Source organism: Oryctolagus cuniculus, chromosome 5, assembly GCF_964237555.1.
Source record: "Oryctolagus cuniculus chromosome 5, mOryCun1.1, whole genome shotgun sequence".
In the NCBI taxonomy this organism is placed as follows: domain Eukaryota; kingdom Metazoa; phylum Chordata; class Mammalia; order Lagomorpha; family Leporidae; genus Oryctolagus; species Oryctolagus cuniculus.
Genome location: NC_091436.1, coordinates 85,431,269 through 85,440,210, shown reverse-complemented (window position 1 = coordinate 85,440,210; position 8,942 = coordinate 85,431,269).

Here is an 8,942-nt window from a genome sequence, read left to right as displayed (position 1 = left end):
AGATTGAGTTGCGTTTCTCCAACTAGAGGAGAGAAAATGGACTTGGCAGAACGAGCCTATGAAAGCACTTAGGAGTGTTTTTATGTTTACTTACATGAAACAATAAACACAACAAACCAAATAAAGATAATGTTACTGGAATTTCACACATCTTAAATTAGTAATAGCAGGTTACTATATAACTAATTCCATTTTTCATCCAGTAATGGCTGAACATTTTTCAGGATCTACCTTTCCTGAATATTCAAATAGGTGCTTTTGTGTATGTTTTGTTATGTTGCAGATGGCAACCAGAGTCCTTTTTCTTACTTTATCCCCTAGCCAATTGCTCCCCAATCTTTCAAGCTATGGTACACAGAATAGAATGGAGATAAACTTGAAGATATTTAAGGATGTTCATTTAGATTTTGGTTTTAAAAATTATTTAGAGAGGGGCCGGGGCTGTGCCGTAGTGGGTAAAAGCTGCCACCCACAGTGCCAACATCCCATATGGGCACCAGTTTGAGTCCTGGCTGCTGTACTTCCAATCCAGCTCTCTGCTATGGCCTGGGAAAGCAGTGGAGGATGGCCCAAGTCCTTGGGCCCCTGCACCCACGTGGGAGATCCGGAAGAGGCTCCTGGGTCCTGGCTTCGAATCAGTGTAGCTCCAGCCATTGCAGCCAACTGGGGAGTGAACCAGTAGATGGAAGACCTCTCTCTCTCTCTGCCTTTCCTTCTCTCTGTGTGTAACTCTGACTTTCAAATAAATAAATAAATCTTAAAGTTATTGAGAGAAATACAAAAGATAATATTTGTATAAAGTTTTCAAATAAAATATTTTCAAAGATGTCAATGAAAAATTTGAGTATATTTCTTTATAACTTTTTTGTCAGATGTTATTATTGAAATGGCTACATGAAACTAATCATCATGACATTTTAATGACAATCTCTTCAGATTCTAGGGTTTTTCTCCGCCATTTTATTTGAAATGCAGAGAGACAGACACAGAGAGGTCCTCCATCTGCTGTTTCATTCTCCAAATGCCCACGATAGTCAGAGCTGGACCAGGTTGATGCCAGGAGATTGGAGCTCAACCTGGGTGTCTTACATGGGTAGCAGGAACCCAAGTATTTGAGCCATCACTACCTCCCAGGGTGTTTTGCAGCAGCAGGAAGCTGAATTGGGAACAGAGAAACCAGGTCTCAAACCAGGTCTCCAATATGGAATGTAAGCATTCCAATATGAAATTTTACTGCTGTGCCAAACACCCACCTTCAGATTCTTGATAGTCTCTACCAGAAAAACACTTTATGCATATAGATAATAAAAACTTTAAAAATCCTTATTTCAGAATTGCTCAAAACCTTACAGAACTTTAAACTGTGTTAAAAAAAAAAACTAATGTTTTTGCTTTCCTTTATTAACAAATGTAGTGTTGAAATACTCATAATAATATGAAACAGGATAAGAGTTGTAGCAACATATGTTAAGCCAATGCTTGGGACACCCACATCCTATATCAGAGTGCTGGTTCAAGTCCTGACAACTCTGCTTCCCATTCAGCTATCTGCCAATGTGGCTTGGAAGTAGCCCATAGTAGCTCAAGTACTTGAGTTCCTGCCACCCATGTGGGAAACCTAGCTCCTGGCTTCAGCCTGGCCCAGCCCCAGATGTTGCAGCCATTTGAAAAGTGAACCAGTCGGTGGAAGATCTCTCCCTGTGTCTCTCTCTGCCTTTCAAATAGGTAAGTAAATAAGAAGATCTTTTAAAAAAAATATGATTGGATTTTGAAGTTTAACTTTTGATGCGGGCCAGCCGCACCTGTTGAACGGAACCTGAAGGAGGGAGTGGGAATGAAAAGAGGGACAAGGACGCAGAGAATGGAGCCAAGACAAAACTCTGATCAAGGCTCGTTTATTCCAGCGTCTCAGCGATATTTTATACATTACCAGCTGCAGCTCAAGGCAACACAAAAGTTAACAACACAGACAAGCAACTTATCAGGCTTTCTGCAACACAATCATAACATAGTTAATTTTAGCAGAGTGCTCTTGTTTGATCATCCTCCTTCAGCATGGGAGTACAGGACTTTCTCATCCCAGGAATTCCACAAGCCAAGATTGACCTTGACTTTTCTATGACTTGTTTATAATGCTGAAAGTATGATTTTCTGGTTCCAAGTGTATTAAAGAGATCACTCATACTAGTTAAATGCCACTGAAAGGGCTCATCATAGTCAAATAAACAAAAGGATCCCATAACTATGAAGACACATGTGCCCAGTAAGCTAGGCTCATCCTGCTAGGAAACTCTAGAATAGCACATAACTTTCCCCAGCCTCACTCACTAGCTCTTCCTGGAATACAGTAGGCTGCTTGTCCACAAGATGCAACAGTGAGTTCTGTAGCTGACAGAAAATACATCAGTGGAGAGCTTCTCTTTGGCCAACCTCAGCTACACAGTGTTATACTGAGCTCTTAGGTCTTCAGCTTCAGGAACAAAAGTGCAGCCTCTAAGCACTCTTCATGGGTGAGTGCATCTCTCATGTAAAGACTTTAATCTGGGGTCGGCACTGTGGCGTAGCAGGTAAAGCCACCGCCTGCAGGGCCGGCATCCCATATAGGTGCCTATTCAAGATCTGGCTGCTTCACCTCCATCCAGCTCTCTGCTCTGAGCTGGGAAAGCAGTAGAAGATGACCCAAGTCCTTGGGCTCCTGCACCCATATGGGAGACCCAGAAGAAAGTTCCTGGCTCCTGGCTTCAGATCGGTGCAGTTCCGGCCGTTGCGGCCAAGTGGGGCAGATGAAAGAATCTCTCTCTCTTCTCTGTGTGGGGTGTGTGTGTGTGTGTGTGTGTGTGTGTAAAACTCTTTCAAATAAATAAATAAATCTTAAAAAAAAAGTCTTTTAAAAAGAAGACTTTGTTCCACATAGAGCATGTGCAGTGACAAATGGTCTTCAAAATAACTGTGATGATAACCATGATTTAATTTAGATAACTAATACATTTTCTCCCTAAGATCCAAATTTAAGACTTTAATTCATCTCATCATAACATTAACACAGCCACCTGTCAGCAAAATGTTATACACCTGTCCCATCTCAACATCTTCACAAAGATGCAGCAGATTGCTAAATCAAGCCCACATTTCCCTTCCTCCTTTTTCTTTCTCTCTCTGAAGCCATCTTGAGCAAACCACTGGAAACTCTACATCTGAATGCACCTCCGTTTCCTAGACCCAGTCCTATGGCAAACCTCATCTAATTGTTCCCAGCACAAGCTGCGATTGAGAAAAAGCTCTATAGAAGCAAATTTACATCTACTGGAATTCTGCTTATTGATGACTCTGTTGAGAATCAATTACCTTCCACAGACAATTTGTAACTAAATAAGTGACTGTAATGCAAACACACCTTCTGATCAAGAGCATTTGGAGAAAATTGATACAGCCTTAGCGCTTTCCACTTTACTACTTTCTCCAAATATCCCATTGATGGAAATGGTTTTGAAACAACAGAATGTGTTCACTGGAAACTTTCTTACAAATTTCCAATTATGTGCCAAGCTCTTGGCTGCTTCGTCAGAACCTCTTCCCTGAACACTGTTATAGGCGAGTAGGATTCTTCTCCCCAAATCTCATGCAACTGATTAAACTCTGATGTCCTCATGTTAATGATTGATTGCACAAGGGTGGAGTCTTTATCTAACGATGACATCTGAGAAGTGGGGCCAATGGGATGTCTTTGGGTCATGGTGAGTGTACTCTTGGAAGGTGGTTCTCTTGAGAGGTTTGATTGCTTGAGTTCAAGTTCTACCTCACTGTTCTCTCTCTCTGCTTCCTGGCTCATTAGTGATTGTACCTCTGCATCCCCCATGACCAGCCTCCATCAGATGCCAGACTACAGTCTGCCAGGTCCTACAACCTCCAACGGTAAGCCAAAATAGACCTTTTATTTTCCAAAAAGCTCCTCTTAAGTTTCTTAGTGGAAGTAACAAAAATCAGACTAATACACCCTCATTTCCCACTTCTCTATTCCCAAAGCCTCAGCTTTTAAGGCCTGGAGAAGAGTGAGCCCTGGACATCAGGTATGATAGAAAATTACTATTCAGAGTGTGCTTTTCAGGAGTCCAGAAGGGAAATTCCCTAAAGCATCCAACAGTTATGCTTCCTTATTTGAAGTTTGATGCAATTATTAACTTCTGTCTTTGCTTCAAGGAAACTCACAACTGACATCAGTTCTTTGTGAAAACAGTGCTTAATATTTACAATGCCATATACTACACAGTTTGGAACAGGAGAATATGAAAATCTTACTAGAATTTTGGAACAGAGAAATCTCTGTGTTTCTCTTCCTGGAAGCTGGGGTGGCTGCAAGGTGCTAATTAAGTTCAGTAGGAAAGTGTCTAAGGAGGTGTTGAGCAAATCAAGAGAAGCTATGGGAGAACACTGAAGCCCACGCTTCCAGGGAAAAAAATCTGGAGGTAATTTAATTCTGATTTTGTTAGCTAGCAAGGTTGACATTATTTACCCTATATGAGTGAGAGGGGCTAAAGAAAATGACAATTTTTGTGCGGTTGGTTCAGGGAAGAAATGTAGAAGCAAGCCCGGGAAGCAGACCAGCATTTGTACATCAAAAGTCTTGCCCTTGTTAGATAAACTTAATGGGTGGGTCCCAGCCCTCTCCTGGAGGCAGCTTAGGGGAGTCTTCCCTACCCTACACCAGTGCTGGAAAAATCCTGGGAGGAATCTCATCAATTCTACTCCCAGAAATCCCTCCAGCCACCAATATGGGGGGGGGGGCGGTGACTACAATAACCCATATCTATAAAAACTCCACTCTGAATGCAGACTGGGTCTCAGTTCTTTCCTGAGATGTCCGCCTAGTCTGTCAGGTGCATCTGTTCATTAAGCTTGGCTAGCTTGCTTACTGCTGCTTTGCTTACATCTGAAATTCTTTTCTTTCACATAGACAAGAACTTCTGATCAGCCTGTCTCCTGTAACTATTTCATTTCTTTTTTTTTTTTTTTTTTTTTTTTTTTGACAGGTAGAGTTATAGACAGTGAGAGAGACAGAGAGAAAGGTCTTCCTTCCATTGGTTCACTCCCCTAATGGCCGCTACGGCCAGCGCTGTGCCAATCTGAAGCCAGGAGCCAGGTACTTCCTCCCAGTCTCCCATGTGGGTGCAGGGACCCAACCACTTGGGCCATCCTCTGCTGCCCTCCCAGGCCACAGCAGAGAGCTGGACTGGAAGAGGAGCAACTGGGACTAGAACCTGGCACCCCAACCAGGACAAGAACCCAGGGTGCTGGCACCACAGGCGGAGGATTAGCCAAGTGAGCCACAGCGCCAGCCTTATTTCTTTGAATATGGTATCTTCTCACCCTGGGAAAATCTGCAAGAAATTTCCCCTATTCAATGTCCAGGGAGAAATAGGTTCTTTGTAAGTAAAACAAAATCTTCATATCTTTAGGAAGAAATTGGAACTTGAAAGAAGCAGCACCGAATTGGAGATGCCCATGTCTCCATGCATTCTTAGACTCTATACAACCAAAAGTTTGGTACCTCCAATTGTTTATCCAGTTGTTTAACAGATATGGTACCACATGCCCTGTCTTGCAGTCTGCGTGAGGCTGAGAGTGTCTCATCAACACGTTAGTCATGGAAAGCTCTGAGAAAAGTACTGGCCTGATGTTAGGTGGTTTGATGTCTGACTTTTTGTCAGGTAGAAGGAACTCTCTAGTCCAGTTGGGATCCTAACTGACTTCTTCGTGTCAGCTTCATGGTCATTTACAAATACATTTTTGGTTTTTATCTTCCTGTTATTTTTCCAGTTCTGGACATCTCTTCTAGTTTCCCCATAATTAAATAAATAGAAACAGCAAAACAAAACAGCATTTGAGGACACCATTTTCTCCAAGAGCCTGCCCTCCTCCAGTGCTATAAGGAAAATGAAGACATCGACATTTGGAATCTTTAATGTCAACTAAGATTCTAAACCAGTTTGAGACATTGTCCCAGTGGTCATATTAGGATGATGAGGTTATGGGCAGGGATGCCATGTAAGGCTGCCTACCTTGTGTACTGCACAAAGGGCCCACCCGGTGAGTAAAGGCTGATGGATATCCAGCCCTTCTCTGCCCTTCTCTGAAGGAAAGAGGTTTTCTCTGGGCTATTTGACTGAGAAGCCATTTACTTACGGTACTGCACCTGCCCAGAGAGGACAACTTTGTCAAATTTGTACAAAGAGTTTACACAAGCTAGAGATCTTGACTACAGGTGATTGTTTTGATTCTGACAGTGAAGTGGGGATGGGGTCAACTGTGTGGAAATGAGTAGAGCTGTGATTTTTCTTCCACTTTAAAACAATTTTGCCAATACTGAAGAAGAATACTTTAACACTTCTTTTAGGTATTTTTCACAGATGGGCTTAAAACAAATTTGCAAGAGCCATGCCTGCCTCTATTCCTCCTCTCAGGGTGTATATCTGAGATCCTAATCTTTTCTCAGAGCTTTCAAGGTGCCTATCCCAAAAGTCATAATGGCCACTTTCTCAGCCTGGCTTATTCAGAATCTACCCTTAGTGGCTCAGTATCTACTCCGCATTCCCTCACGCCCTCCTAAGCAATCTTGGTAACCCCAGTGGTTTTGATTTCACCAACTGCTGATGACTCTGAAGTCTGACCCTCCAAGCTGGGGTCCTTTCCTCAGCTCCGTGTCACTGTGCACACTGCCTGACAGACATGCTTACCTGGTATTTCTTTGGCACTCCAATGAGGCAGGTCCCCAACCAAATTTGTCATCTCCCTTCTCTGCTGCCACACAAACTTTTTCCATTTCTCAGGTATTGGCACAGTCATCCAGCAGCTGTCCCAAAAACCAGGAGTAACACCCACAACCATGTCCCCAGTTCTTCCTAATGCTTCCTCTTGTCCTCATTCTCACTTCCTATAGGCCATGGCCATCTCTTGACAAGGCAACTGCAAAGGCCTAACTAGTGATGCCAGATCCCAGCTCTCACCTTTTCAAGTCTCCTTTATGCTGCCAGAATGATTTTTCTAAACTGCAAAGCTGAACCTATTCTCTAATAGAACTTCTCCAACTCCAAGTTAAGTACTCCTGGTGCATGAAAAATGAAATGGGAGAAGTCAGAAGAGCAGGAACCAGAAAACCCACCCACAGTAAGAAGTTTCACTTTAAGACACTGTTTTTAATCTCATTTTTGAGATTTTGGATTGTATTCTATAATACATCCATTTTTGTTTTTAAAGCACATATCTCCAAAGCTTCAAGCAAAATAAATCCTGCAAAAGGTATGCAGGGTTTATGCTGTGGCTTCAGGAGCCCTCAGGCCCTCCTAGTTGAAATCTGCGTCCCTTTGCGTGATACACAGCAACGTTCTTGACAGTTGACTGTTCATCTCCACGTCTCCAGGACTCCATCCAGCTTCTTGCAGTTCAGTGCACTGAATTCCTTGCAATTCTGTGACTATCACGCTATTTCCCATTTCAGGATGTTTGCTTACACTGTTTCCTAAAACTAGAATGCCTCCCTCCTCTACCTATCTGCTTGTCTTCAGGCATTGGCTTACCCTAGGAAGCTCTTCATGACAAACCCCAGCAAGCTGAGTTAGCCATCCTCCTTTTATATAACCAAAGTCACCTCTCCCACAGCACACATTCACTAGATTTTAATTCATTGTTTTTGTCTCTCTTCACCCACTGGACTGTGAACTACTTCATATCAGGGTGTACATTTTATTCATCTTGTACTTCAAGGAGCAGTACCACGCCTGACACATGGTAAGACAGGAGGTAAATATGAATGTGAAAATTCATTCCAGGGCTGACCAGGATTGATTTGGCTGAGTTGGATGACCACAGCGACGTCCCTTTCCCCTCTCATTATCCCTTGAAGATTCCTTCTACTCCTATTGCCAAATAGGATGATCCCAGACCAGCAAGACTCTCCAGACAAGGATGTCATAGCTTTCCTCTCCTGAGGAACCCTCCAAACTCCCATGATCTGATACTTAGTAGATTTTCAATGAATTTCCACTAAATATCTGATTGAATCAATGATCCTCACCATTGCTCTCTTAGATTAAGTTGCCTTATATTTTCTCAACCTTATCTGTAAGAGAATCCTGATATCTGAAATCTCATGATCTAACAATATATCAACACTTTACTACAATCCAATAAATGTATAACTAATAAATGAAAGAATGAAAAAACTGATGTCTTCATGTGCAATTCTATTTTTCTTTTCTTTTTTAAGCTGCCTGTGTAGACTATTGCTTTGAGAAGAAGCTTTCTGGGTTATGGACATGTTCTATATTTCAGTCTGGGAGCTAGTTATTCAAGTGGGTTTCTATCAGTAAAGTCATTGATTTATTTTAATTAATTTATTTATTTGAGAGGTTGAGTTACAGACAGTGAGAGGGAGAGATAGAGAGAAAGGTCTTCCTCCCATTGGTTCACTCCCCAAATGGCCGCAACAGCTGGAGCTGTGCTGATCCAAAGCCAGGAGCCAGGTGTTTCTTCCCAGTGTCCCATATGGGTGCAGGGGCCCAAGCACTTGGGCCGTCTTCTACTGCTTTTCCAGGCCACAGCAGAGAGCTGGATTGGAAGAGGAACAGCCAGGACTAGAACCGGTGCCATAGGTGGAGGATTAACCTACTGCACCATGGAGCAGGCCCCATCTGTTTTTCTTAAACAGTACATTGTACCCATTTTAATTTTTTGCTCTAAAACCTGGTATGTTTATCAACCTGCTAAGTAAGTAACTCATCTCACAGAAATTGAATCTTTACATATTGATAATGATTGAAATTTCTTTTTGAACACCTTATCTATGCCTGGTATGATTTTATTTTTTTCTCAGGTTTCAGCTATAAAATTTCAGACTCCTTTAGGAGTAGAACTTTCGGGTGGCTTTGATCTCTACCATGGCTAATATA